The sequence below is a fragment of the Felis catus genome, chromosome D1, assembly GCF_018350175.1.
Source record: "Felis catus isolate Fca126 chromosome D1, F.catus_Fca126_mat1.0, whole genome shotgun sequence".
NCBI lineage: Eukaryota > Metazoa > Chordata > Mammalia > Carnivora > Felidae > Felis > Felis catus.
Genome location: NC_058377.1, coordinates 97,085,704 through 97,098,189, shown reverse-complemented (window position 1 = coordinate 97,098,189; position 12,486 = coordinate 97,085,704). Strand labels below are relative to the sequence as shown.

Genomic DNA, 12,486 nt, shown 5'->3' with positions numbered 1-12,486 from the left:
AAAAATAAATAAACGTTGAAAAAAAAATTAAAAAAAAAAATAGGGGCGCCTGGGTGGCGCAGTCTGTTGAGCGTCCGACTTCAGCCAGGTCACGATCTCGCGGTCCGTGAGTTCGAGCCCCGCGTCAGGCTCTGGGCTGATGGCTCAGAGCCTGGAGCCTGTTTCCGATTCTGTGTCTCCCTCTCTCTCTGCCCCTCCCCCGTTCATGCTCTGTCTCTCTCTGTCCCAAAAATAAATAAACGTGGAAAAAAAATTTTTTTTTTTTAAATGAGGAATCTCTTATTCAAAAGTGAAGAATTTCAAGATGCTGGGGCACCTGGGTGGCTCAGTTGGTTAAGCATCCAACTCTTGATTTCGGCTCAGGTCATGATCTTGAGGTTCATGAGTTCAAGCCCCACATCGGGCTCTGCACTCTCAGTGCAGAGTCTGCTTCAGATCCTTTGTCTCCCTCTCTCTCTCTGCCCCTCCCTCGCACGCTCTCTCACAAAAATTAAAAAAAAAAATTTTCAAGATGGCAACAGCAGAGCATTAAGCCAAGTGTGGGGTCTTTTTAAGTATAGCCCCTTCCCCCAGCAACTGCCCAGATTGCATACTGTGACCCTGGCCTTGGGGATGTGTTATTACCATTGCCACTGTGCCACTCAGAGATAAGAGGATCAGAATGGTGTAGGGTTTGTCCAACATCACACAGCATCATGCTACGGCTTAGGACCTCACACAAACTCCTGCTTCTCTGTTCCTGCATTGGCTACAGAAGAAATCTTATTATCCACACACACCTGGAAATCTGGGGACCCAGCCCAGAGAAGAAAGTGAGAGAGCAAAATTGCCTGGAAATCTGTTTACCTCACAGATTTATGATATATATATATATATATATATATATATATATATATATATATGTCATATATATATATGTCATATACATATATATGTCATATACATATATATGTCATATCACATACATATATATGTCATTTTATTTCAAAATATTTCCACAGTTGTTTTTTTAAATTTTTTTAACGTTTTATTTATTTTTGAGACAGAGAGAGAGAGAGAGAGAGAGAAAGAGTGCATGAGCAGGGGAGGGGCAGAGAGAGAGTGAGACACAGAATCCGAAGCAGGCTCCAGGCTCTGAGCCGTCAGCACAGAGCCCGACTCGGGGCTCGAACTCACAAACCGTGAGATCATGACCTGAGCTGAAGTCAGACGCTCAACCGACTGAGCCACCCAGGCGCCCCTCCACAGTTGTTTTAATATAAAAATAAGGTATTGTTCTCCAAGTCTTTGAGGAGTATTGGTATTCTCTTGGTACATACTGGGCTGATCCTGAGAGTCTGGGCACCCCCGACTCGGGGAAGAGTGCCCCAGGCCCTGCAGGTACCTACCACTCAGTCAAAAGAGCATCATCCAAAGTAGAAGACCCCAGCACAGGCTCGACGCCCAGTACCGCCCCCAAAATGCTAGCTTCGTGCCTTCATTCATTCCCTCCCTCCTGCTTGGTCCAAGGGAAACCTCCTCAGGGTGGCCACAGACCCAGATGGCAGGGAGCCTCCCACAGGCCTGCACAGAGACGCCGGACCTCATTATTCCAACAGAGACAGAGGGGAGCCCGGGCGTGGCTCGCTCCTCCTGGGGAAATGGGCCTCGGCCTGTTAGCGGGAAGGGGAGCGTGTTATGAGCCTGCTCAGCTAGCCAGGTTTACTTGCCACGCTAACTGGAACACGTAATGCTTTGTTAATATAGTCTAATTTGGGGAGGCTGGCACACTGGGGTCTCTGGGGTCGGGGTACGGTGTGGGGGAGGGGAGCCCCTAAAGGTATTGGCAAAGAGGGCTGGGAGGGTGGCTGAAACGCTCTTTGGTGTTCGGCACCTGCCTTGCAAAATGACATCTTAATCCAGCATCCAAAGGCTTGAAGTCCGTCGTGCGGCTGTGCGTGTGCATGTGTGTTTCTACGTGTATGTGTGTGTATGAGGGTGTATGTGTGTGCACGTGTGTGTGAGCGGTGAATACGGTGGCCAGCGGATATGGGCAACCGTGTGCGTGGGATAGGAGTGTGCAGGGGTGCAGGACCGTGCGGAGCGGGGGGGGGGGAGGGAAGGGAACACAGCTCTATCACACCTAAAGGCAGAACACAGTGGTCTAGTTTTGAGAACGCAAACAAAGACATCTATTTTCCCAGGAATGGCTCACCCAGCCCCTATTAACACTAATTAGGAGGCCTGGGAATTCCCCATAACTTCATAATTACTGTTAACAGACTTCACAGGGGCCGCGAAGGAAATGGAACACCCCTGTCCTGTTTTCACAGCCAAGGTGATGATGGTTCAGGTGGGCACCACCCCCACCACCACCACCCACAAGGCACGGGGATTCCCCCAGGGGTCCTGGGTGTTCAGACTGCCCGGGAGGCAGAGGTGGGGGGGGGGAGGGAGGGGGCGCCCTCATGGGGAAAACTCACTCTGTGGGGGCTGGGGAAATAGAGTTAGGAGCCCAAGGAGGGCATGGACACACGCCACATGAGCCTTAAGCTTTGAGTCTGGAGGTCAAGGAGCAGACAGACCACTCCAGGCCTCAGGCCACCCTCTTAGCCCCTGTCCGTTAAGATGAGCCGTATTTTAGGGGCGCCTGGGTGGCGCAGTCGGTTAAGCGTCCGACTTCAGCCAGGTCACGATCTCGCGGTCCATGAGTTCGAGCCCTGCGTCAGGCTCTGGGCTGATGGCTCGGAGCCTGGAGCCTGTTTCCGATTCTGTGTCTCCCTCTCTCTCTGCCCCTCCCCCGTTCATACTCTGTCTCTCTCTGTCCCAAAAATAAATAAACGTTGAAAAAAAAAAAAAAAAAGATGAGCCGTATTTTAAAGGTGGCACCAAAGAGGTGGCAAGACCGCAGCAGTGACTTCACGGTGTCATCAGCGCCCCCCCCCCAGCCTGCTGCACCCTGAAGCCAGACGCCTTAGGAAACCACAGTTAAGCCATCACGGGGACCCCTCAGCTGCTCGCCAGCGAGATGGCCACTTCTGCCAGCTGACAGGCGCAGGGACTTCCCAGAAGCAGCCCCGCGGCCCTTCCCGAGAGGCCTCATTCACGCCTACAAAGGCCCTCCCCCTGGGCCACCCCCCTCAGCTCTGGCGGTCCTGCCGCAGGCTCTGCAAAGGCCTGTGGGGAAGCAGGCGCCAGCGCGCTGTCCCGGCGGTCCCCTGCGTCTGCCCCCACTGGCGTGATCTTCCAGCCCCCACCCCCAGGAAGCGCTGGCCGTCCGTCTAGCACTCGGGGCCTGGCTCTGCTTCCAGAAGACAGCTCTTTGTTCTTTGCTGTCTGCCCAGAATCTGAGATTCTCCATGTATTACAGAGCTGAAAGGCTATTTTCTTAATCATGTTAAAAAGGGCTCAAATGGTTTCAAATGCTGACTTTTGGTGCTGTTTCTTTTATGCTTTATACTCAGCTGACTTCTATCCTTTTTCTCATAAGGAACATGCGTTATTTGGTATTATTCATTCACAAAGCATCGCGAAAGGGCCACTCAGGCCCTCCCACTCTCTCTGATGCCACCAGGTCTCTGCAGGTGCTGCAAGGTGGGGCCGGAATACCTTTGCCCCTGTGGTCAGCCTAGAGTACTTCTTCTCACCCTTCAATGCCCAGCTTCACATTTCCTCAGCCGTGAAGCCCTCCCTGATTTCTCCAGCCGAGGCAGTGTTTCCTTCTGCTTTGTGGAGATCAGAAAACGAGGCCCGGGGAGGGGCAAGGGCCTCGCCAGGCCTCACAGCTAGGTCATGGGTGGTGAGGGCTACGGTGGCATCCAGAAGGGCTTTTCTTTACAGCCTCCAGGGGTTGGGGGGAGGTTGCACACCCCCCGCCCCCCTTGATTCTCAACACCCCCTTCCTTCCCTGGAGCCAGCGCCTGCCCTGTCGGGAGACAGCCTTGACCTCCATCTTTGTTCTCCTCCGGAATGAGCCAGGATGCTCCTCTGTCTGTGCCCCCAGGGGCACAAATCAGCGAGGCACGGGATGAACAGAGAATGGCCTGGTTGTTGTTCCACAAAGGGACGTGTGGACAGGAAGCACTTGGGACCCTTCCTCCCTCTCTGGAGCTGTCTGAATGGCCACCCCTGCAAGGGCCAGGCAGGGCCTCCCTGCCCACCCAGCCCCTGGCCTGGCCTCTCCCTGGCTGAGCCGCTGGAGGCCACGCCCCCTGAGCCTGACTCTCCGCTGTGCCCCTGAAGAGCGGCCGTTCCACATACCCGAGCCTTGCAGATTACCAGAAATACTGGTATTTCATAAGACAACCTACCATGTATTAAGCATTATTCGGAGCCAGGGCACTGGTTAGGTGTTGTTGTTGTTGTTAAGTTTATTTATTTATTTTGAGAGAGAGAGAGAGAGAGAGAGAGAGAGACGGTGTAGGAGGGGCAGAGAGAAGAGGGAGAGAGAGAATCCCAAGCAGGCTCCACACTTTCATCGCAGAGCCCGATGCAGCACTTGAACTCATGAACCGTGAGATCATGACCTGGGCTGAAGCCAAGAGTCGGATGCTTAACCGACTGAGCTCCCCCCCCACCCCCCCCCCCCCCCCCGCCCCCAGCATCCCTGGTCAGGGGCTTTATATACCCCATGGCTCATCCGCATGACCGCTTGCCCTTTCGGTCACCTGTTACCACTCCCATTTCCCACGGGAAACGTGAGGCTCGCGGGAAATGAGGCCACTCCCCCAGGGTCAAGAGCTTGAGGTGACTGAGCTGGGACTTAAGTCTGGACCTGTGTGGGGGTTATAAGCCTGGCTCCCAAGATAGTTATATGGATTGGATGAGATAATTGCCCAGGCTAAGCGTTCCACAGATAATAACGCGTCGAACATTACAGCTTGCCTCATTTTCATTTCATAATGAGAGCCAGCACTGCGGTGACCTGGCCCGGCCAAGAGTCGATAGGCAGGCAAGGCTTCTTGGGGACCTGGTAAGAGGGCGCAGACCCCCTCCCCCAGCAACGCCCCCGCCCCGCCCCGCCCCAGCAGATCCTACCCCTGGAAACCCCAGGGCCCAGAGTGCTCCTAGCCAGAGAGTATTATTTGAGAGCAAATATTATTTTACCCTCCAGCTTAATCCAGACCAAGCTTATCTTTCCCACCGAAAAGCCCACAGCCCGCAGCAAGTTAAGCCCTTTGCTGCTTTCCTAATTGCAGGTTTGCAGCTTTGCCGGGGGAACCACCAGATCTCTGGGAAAGCCCGATGAGCGGTCTGGTATTTGGCAGTGGCATCAGAGAGGCTGGCTCTGGGCTGGGCCGTCCGGCTTTCCAAGCCCACGCTGGGTTGGCCGGGGGGCGGGGTGTCCAAGGGAGAGAAGGCAGCCTGGGGCACATTCCCCTTCTGCGCCCCAGGCAGGGCAGATCGAGCTACGGTGCGGGTAGGGGAAGTGAATCGTGGCCTCCTGTTTCACGCTGAGTCCCATTTGGCTAGAAAAGTGAAACGGGGGTCATCCTTCTCCTCCAGTTACACCACGTCTGTTTCTTCCTGCCTCTTCCTTTGAAGCATGGGAAGAACTCATTCAGACCAGAGGCCCTGAGCCTCCCCGTGCCCCAGGTTTCTCTAAGGGGGGGCCCTCTAGATGGCGAGCAGTTCCAGCAGAGCCCATGCTGCTGCAGGCTGTTGAAGGGATCCTCAAAAGGTCCAAGGGGCCAGCCTGGGTCAGATCGGCCCCTGCCCAACCCCTGTCTCGCATCCTCCCCACGTGGCTGTCCACCGAAAAGCGCTGGTGGGGTGGACGTAGACCCGAAGGACCCACGTCCAGGCAGGTGGTCTGCGTAGGTCTTGTTCGCAAAACTAGCAACAATGGGTGTAAGTTACAGGAATACGAAGTTTGCCCCGATTACGAAGGGGAGTATCCCCCACCGCATGGGAAGACTGGAAACGTGGTGCAGCTGTTACAAGACAGATTGGAAGGGGGTGCCACGCAGCTCAGTTGGTTAAGCGTCTGACTTCGGCTCAGGTCAGGATCTCACGGTGTGTGGGTTCGAGCCCTGCATCGGGCTCCGTGCTGACAGCTCAGAGCCTGGAGCCTGCTTCGGATTCTGTTTCCCTCTCTGCCCCTCTCCCACTCATGCTCGCTCTCTCTCTCTCTCTCTCTCAAAAATAAATAAACATTTAAAAAAAAGTTTTTTTTAAGAAGTTGGATTTGAAATCAGACAGACCTGGGGTTTAAATCTGGCTTCACCCACTTCCTACCTGTGTGACCCTGGGTAAGCGCCTCAACCCCTCTGAACTACAATTTCGTCGGCTCTAAAATGATTCCATCTTGGCGGACGAACCCAAGGATCAAATGACATCAGCAAGCCTGGCACTTACCAAGTGATCAGGACAAGCAAGTTTCTTTTAGTCCCGGGGTTAGCGAGCTGGCTGTCGCCCCGCGTATTCAAGCAGATGTCAGAGGGTCCTCGTGTAAGGTTGGGCACACAGGATTTCCTTCCTGCACTAGACTAAAGATGGCACTCAGTGTCTCCAGGAGATCTCCCAGCTCTAAGAAAACACACCCAGGACGTGGCCTCGGCCGGCTGTGGAAAGGTGGGCGTATCAGTGAGTGGGCACCGTCTCCTCGCGCCTCTGCCAGGATATAAAAAACAGGCATCCACACGCGGAATGTGCTTCCATTTATATGAGATGTCCAGAAACGGCAAAATCTCCAGAGGCAGAGAGGAAACGGCGGGAGCCTGGGGCTGGGGGTGGGAACAGGATCTGATGGCAAGTGGGATACCAGGTTTCTTTTTCGGGGGGTGATGGAAATACTCTCAAAGGACATTGTAGCGATGTTGCACAACTTCTTACGGTTACTACAAGTCAGTGAATCATGCCTTTAAAATGAGCGAATTTCACAGCAGTGAAAATTATACTTCCGTAAAGCTGTTAAGAAACGCCAACCAGTGACACCAGCAACAAAGTCCAGAGGGGCCGACGCATGGTTGGGGGTGATGCCCACACCCTGTGGGAAGCAGTGGCAGCTGAGGCCTGAGGTCACCGCCGGTTTGGGGACTCCTTCTCCACCGGTGGGTTCACAGTGGCACCCTCTGGTTATTCCTTACCCCGTGGGAGAAACTACTACCCACCCACCAGCTGGCCTCACTAACACCCCGAAGTGAAGCCCCAGTGATACGGGGAGGCAGCTTCTGCAGAAGGATGGGGAACCTGGGAGGTGGCAGCATGAGGTTGGAGGCCTCCGGGAGACAGGCCTCCCAGAAGCCTCCGCAGATCAGTGCTGGAGGGCGGCTCGGGGCATCTTAAAGTTTGGGGTCTCTAAGTTAGGAGGAAAGCCGAAGGCGTGGCTTGGCCTGGTCTGTAAGGCACTGGTGGGTCCACTTGAGGGAGGTGGGGACAGAACCAATCACGTGCTGGGCACTGCTACCTGCCAGGGAAGGGCTGACATCTCTCCTGGGGATGTGACACCCTCGGGCCTGCAGATGAGCAGAGAAGACCGGTCTCCGCTCGGGGTCCGCACACTGAGGAGAGATCCGACTTGCTCACGGTTGCTCCTGTGCAAAGCAGGAAAACAGCTTTCAAGGCCATCTGAGCACTGCTGTCTGGACCGACAGCGAGCTCTCCGTCGCCAGTAGTATGTAAGCAGAATTCAATGAACACCTCTCAAGGAGTCGAAACAGAGGACTTTGAAACCCCTCCCGGTCCGGCTAGTTGGTGAGGCCAGGAATCCTTGCCGGTCGCTTCCCTCAAGAGTTAAATCTGCACTCAGAGGGAAGCGGAAAGGCCTGAGCCATCCCGAGGGAGGGGGCCTGGCACCTCCTCTACCAGGACCGCACCTCCTCCCAGCGCTCACCACACGCCCGCACTGATTGCTGGTTTGGGCTAACGTGATCCTTGAATACACACAGGCCAGGCCAGGCAGCTCAGGGCTCCAAGCGAATGCACTGGGGCCTGAACTACGCCAGAGGCGGGGGCAAGGGAAGCAGAGGCTGCCCGCCCAGAGCTGCTGGTACGCCGGTCAAACGGGGCCCTGTCTGGCCCTCCGGCCAGACGCGGGTTTCATACTTGCCCACCGTCAGGCATGCAGGGGCCTTCCCTCTCCCCACTTCTGGCCTCCCCAGGGACTCAGGATCCTGGCGGCAGTCTGCAGGTTCCCCCGCCTCAGCCCCAGACTCACCGCAGGATGAGCTCATCAGAGGCCCCTTCCCAAAGGGGAGCCCCAGGCCTGGGAGAGGCCCCGGCAACCTTTCCTGTGCCTGCCTGGCCCTAGGAAGGCAGTGAGGGAGGCTGGGCCTCCAAGGAGAAGGCCGGGCTGGGGCTTTCCCCCGCCACCTCCTCTCCAAGGTGCTGGCACGCCAGCCCTGAGGGGCGGAGGCCAGGCGCCTCCTGACCCAGCCCACCATCGGCCTGGGCCCCTCTCAGGCGCTCCCAGCCTCCACCCAGCTCCACCGTCAGAGGGGCTCTAGGCATGCTGCTGCGTTTCTTGGTGCGGCCACTAGGTCTGGGACCTAGCCGTGCGGACAGTACCGTGGTCTCCTCTCCCTCGGAGATGGCAAACGGAGACTCTGGAGTGGAAGGCATGACGCCCAGACTAATCACAGTGCAGGACAGAGTGTTCCCGAGGTACAAAGAGACGGACAGAAGAGGGCCACCCGGGCTCCAGCATTCAGTAGTGGCTCCCCGGTGTTCGTGTTCTGGCAACAGGGCAGGACTCCTCCAGGACCCAGGGTATCCCCGCCCTACCCTGCTTCCTACTCCCCATCCACCACAGGCTCATCCCTGCCCTCCAGAAGACAGCCCGATACCTGCTGTGGTCCAGAGACCCTCCACCTCAACCACCCGTCTTCCCAGGGTGCAGGTCTTCCCTCCCCCCTGCATAAACCTTTTCACGGCTCTGCAGCACTCCTGGGGAAAACCCAACTCAGAGCACAAGAAGCCCATTGATGAGCCCTCCCCTCCCCCCCATGCTCCTCCCCCACTCTGCCCCAGCAATACCACTTATAGGTCCTGGACGCTTCTGTTCTATCATGCCTCAGGGACTTTGCATGTGCTGATCCCTCCGCCAGGAATCCACTCCCCTCCCCCAAGTCACACACAGATTTCTTTGTCCACCTCTAAGTAAGTCATTCATAATCCCTATCTACGAGGACCGTGTCACCGTGGGCTGTGTCACCCCGTCTACGTGCCACTGCATCACAGGGCCCTGGACCACTTGCCACCTGCCTGTTGCATCTCCAGCCCCGGGGGAGCCTGTCAAAGTCTAGACTGCTGGATCTCACCCGCAAATCTCTGATTCATGAGGTCTGGGGAGGGCGTCTGAGATCTGCATTCTAGCAAGTCCCCAGGCAATGCTGAGCTTGCTTGTCTGAGGACCACATCTGAGCCCTCTGAGCTCGATCTTGTCTGATTTTTCTTTCATTTCCAGTCTCTGAACCAATCTGGTTTAGAGTTGGCGTTCGGTGCCCAAATGCACGAAAGGTCCCGGTCTATCTGTGGTAGCCAGTGTGGATAGCAGGAGAATTTACTGAGACAAGTTTTCCTGATTTGTTTGCTCTGCTGTGGGAGCTCTCTCTCTCTCTCTCCCTTTTCCCAAGATGGCGGCCAAGCCTTTGGATCCCATGTCTTGGGGGCTGCTGGCTTCCAAGGCCAGGCACAGAGGTTGCTGGGCTAGGAAGACCGTCCACCCTCTGAGTCCTGGAAACTTCTCGGCCGGGCATAGGCTGGAGCCTGTGAAGGTGGAGGCGTGTAAGCCTGGGCAGGGGGGCAGGCAGAGGCAGCAGGCCCGGGGAGAGGGTTGTTGAGCGTCTCTGGATAATCAGCAAGAAGTGAAAGTGGGGGGATCCGAGAACAACAGGCCCGAGTGCTGGAAGAGCCCTCCCACCAGGTGGCAGGACTTCCACGGGGCCACCCTGAGAAGCCTGGGCAAGGCTGGAAGGCTATGCACCCAAACTCACCGCTTGGAGCTGCAGCCAAACTCCACTCTTGGGCCCAGGATGGCGCGGAAACGGCCACGGCCCGCTCGCCCTCCCTGGACCTCAAGGCTCGCCAAAGGAGCCTACCCTAAGTGTTCTGGGCCACACAGGGGCCACCAAGACCCCTACAGGACGCTATTAGCGCTATCGTTTTCTAAATGACAACACTGAATTTGACAGAGGCTAAGTAACATGTCCTGGGGGCAAGAATCCTCCCTCCCCAATATGCCTGGGATGGAATGTCCTTCAAATGGGTAGCGGGGGCTCCGTGGCAGATGGTCAGAGCTAAAGAAGTAAAGGCAGATGACACATTTGGCACCATAGTGATGCTAAAATTCAAACCTGCTGTGGGTCCACTTAGTGCCAGTGAGGCACCAGGCCCCGTGCTAGGTCCGGGGCTGTTCCTGATGGAGGGAAGGAGTGTGGCACCAGAGGGCAAGCTGCAGACGTGCAGACTCTCAGGAGGCGGACAGGAATGAGCGAAGTGTCTTGCCAGGAGCACGGAAGCTCGGGGAGGACTGAGCCTGGGGCTCCCTGACAGAAGAGGGAGCCAGGCCTGCATGCGGCCAGACACAGTGTCGGTGAGTCTGTCCCTCCAAGCCTGGCCTGAAGGTGGCCTGCCCCGGGCCCACCTGCCAGGACTCCAGGACCCGGAACGCTGGAGACCCTCAAGACAGAGAGCCAACTGCAGCCAGGATGCCAGGCTATCCCCTGCTCCAGTGGGACCACTGAGGCCTGGACTTCTGGCCTGGACGGCAATTCAACACAACAGCCACCTGATCGCTGTCCTCACCTGACTGCACACTTGTCCCCTGCTCCTGGGGAGAAGAAAAAGGGAGGAGAGTTCCAGACTTGGGAAGCTGCACGCTAGGCAAGGGAAGGAACTGGCTGGCGGTGGATGAGGCATTTGCTTTTTAATTTAAATCCTCCTGGATCATTTGAATTTTTAAGGACCACGTATTACTTCCGTAGCAGTAACTTTTCAAAATACTTTTTTTGTCTGAAAAATGCAAAGCCGTATGCAAAAATCGGTTTGGAAGAGAGAAGTCTATGCAACAAATAGCCTAAGGGGTCATTAAATACATCACCATCATCCTGGTACATTTGCCATGTGCCCAGAGCTCGGCTCTGTGTTTTTATCCCCATTATTTAATCTAAGCTCATCACAGCCCTCTGTGTTGGATGCTATTAGTGCTATCATTTTCTAGATGAGGACACTGAATTTGCGAGAGACTGAGTGACATGCCCGAGGTCACCCAGCCCTGGAGCAGGGCTCTAAACTCTCGAGTGTCAGGGAGCAAGCTCCACCCTCGATCAGGGTGCGCGCGCCGCGCTGCCTCCTGAAACTGCAACTCAGAGATCGACGAGCTCAAAAACCACTTGTTCTGAGTCCGCCCTGTGACTTGAAAACCACCGCGACTGCCCAGGAACCAAAATCAGAAACAAAGCCGGAGCCTGGTGTCTCCAACCACCTTGGAAACTTGGACCGAGGCTAAGAAAGCATGTATTACGGGGAGCCCACTGCCGCCTGTCCATCTGCCCGTCCACTCACCAGCCACTGACTGAAGGCGCTGCGTGCCCGGCTCTCTGCCGGATCCTGGCAACCGGAGAGGGCGAGAGGCCCACGACCACCCAGAAAGGACCAGGTGAGCACAGGGCAGATTGGACCCCTCAGGGCCTTCCAATCTGCTCTGCTTCCTCTGCAAATTTCCAAAAGCTCTTGCAGTCGGAGATCCAAACAGACATCAACAGGGGAATGAATGAGACACAACCCTGCACTCCGTGCCCGGGGGCAAGCCACTCTTCTTCTCCAAAGCACTTAGTTTGCATAACGCTGAACCAGGGCTTGGCAATCCAAGCGGTCTCTCCGGTCCCAGGCCAGTTAACTGCACTGGGTTCTCTGGCATTTCACCCAAGCCTTTGCCCCAAGATGGAAAGGGAGAGGGTAGGAAAGATCCGGGAGCCGGGGAGACAGGTGGGATCTCTCCCAGGGTTCCAGCCTGCAGAGCTGAGCGCACCATGCATGGCGTGAGGTCCCTTGGCCAACGGTGTCGGCGGGGCCAGCTGGAGGTACAAAGCACGCTTTGCGGCAGCCTGAGCTGCTGAGAGCAGGGAGCTTGGGTGTCCCGTTCAGCTCTCAGAGGCCCAGGCACACAGCAGGTCTTCAGGAAATATTTGAGTGAATAAATGTAATTTTGAGGAAGGCAGTTCTCCCCCACGGGAGGGGTGTGACTTGTCCTGATCACTGTATCTGGGGGACATGGACTTAAGCTGCCCAAAGGCACCTACATACCAAAGACTCTACTGAGGATTCCTCCCAGAGTCATAAAACTGAAAATCTAAATAGTAAGAACACCCACAGCATGAGTGCTATCACTCAGTACTGACCCTCTGGTGGACAAGCTGGTGAGCGCTTTATCTCCTTTAGTGACCTCATGGAATCTCCACATCCGTCCTGTGAGATGCGTAGTGTCATTATCCCCAATTTACAGATGAGAAAACCGAGGCTCAGAGGGCCAAGGCCATACTACTGGCAGAGCTGGGATGTGCACCG

The 12,486-nt window shown here is 55.8% G+C and overlaps 1 protein-coding gene across 7 annotated transcripts in view; it reads right to left on the bottom strand.

Moving 5' to 3' along the window:
* TSPAN18 (tetraspanin 18) overlaps positions 1-12,486 on the bottom strand; it is a 188,564-nt gene that overhangs the window by 41,606 nt on the left and 134,472 nt on the right. For 3 of the 7 annotated variants that reach the window (XM_045039164.1, XM_045039165.1, XM_045039166.1), the window contains exon 3: positions 7,388-7,514. The exons of 3 other annotated variants lie outside the window; for them this stretch is intronic. The gene's annotated coding sequence lies outside the window, so the exon portion shown is untranslated. Of the gene's footprint in view, positions 1-6,336; positions 7,364-7,387; positions 7,515-12,486 lie in introns of those variants that run through there. One more of the 7 variants, XM_019812306.3, reaches the window with a different exon arrangement.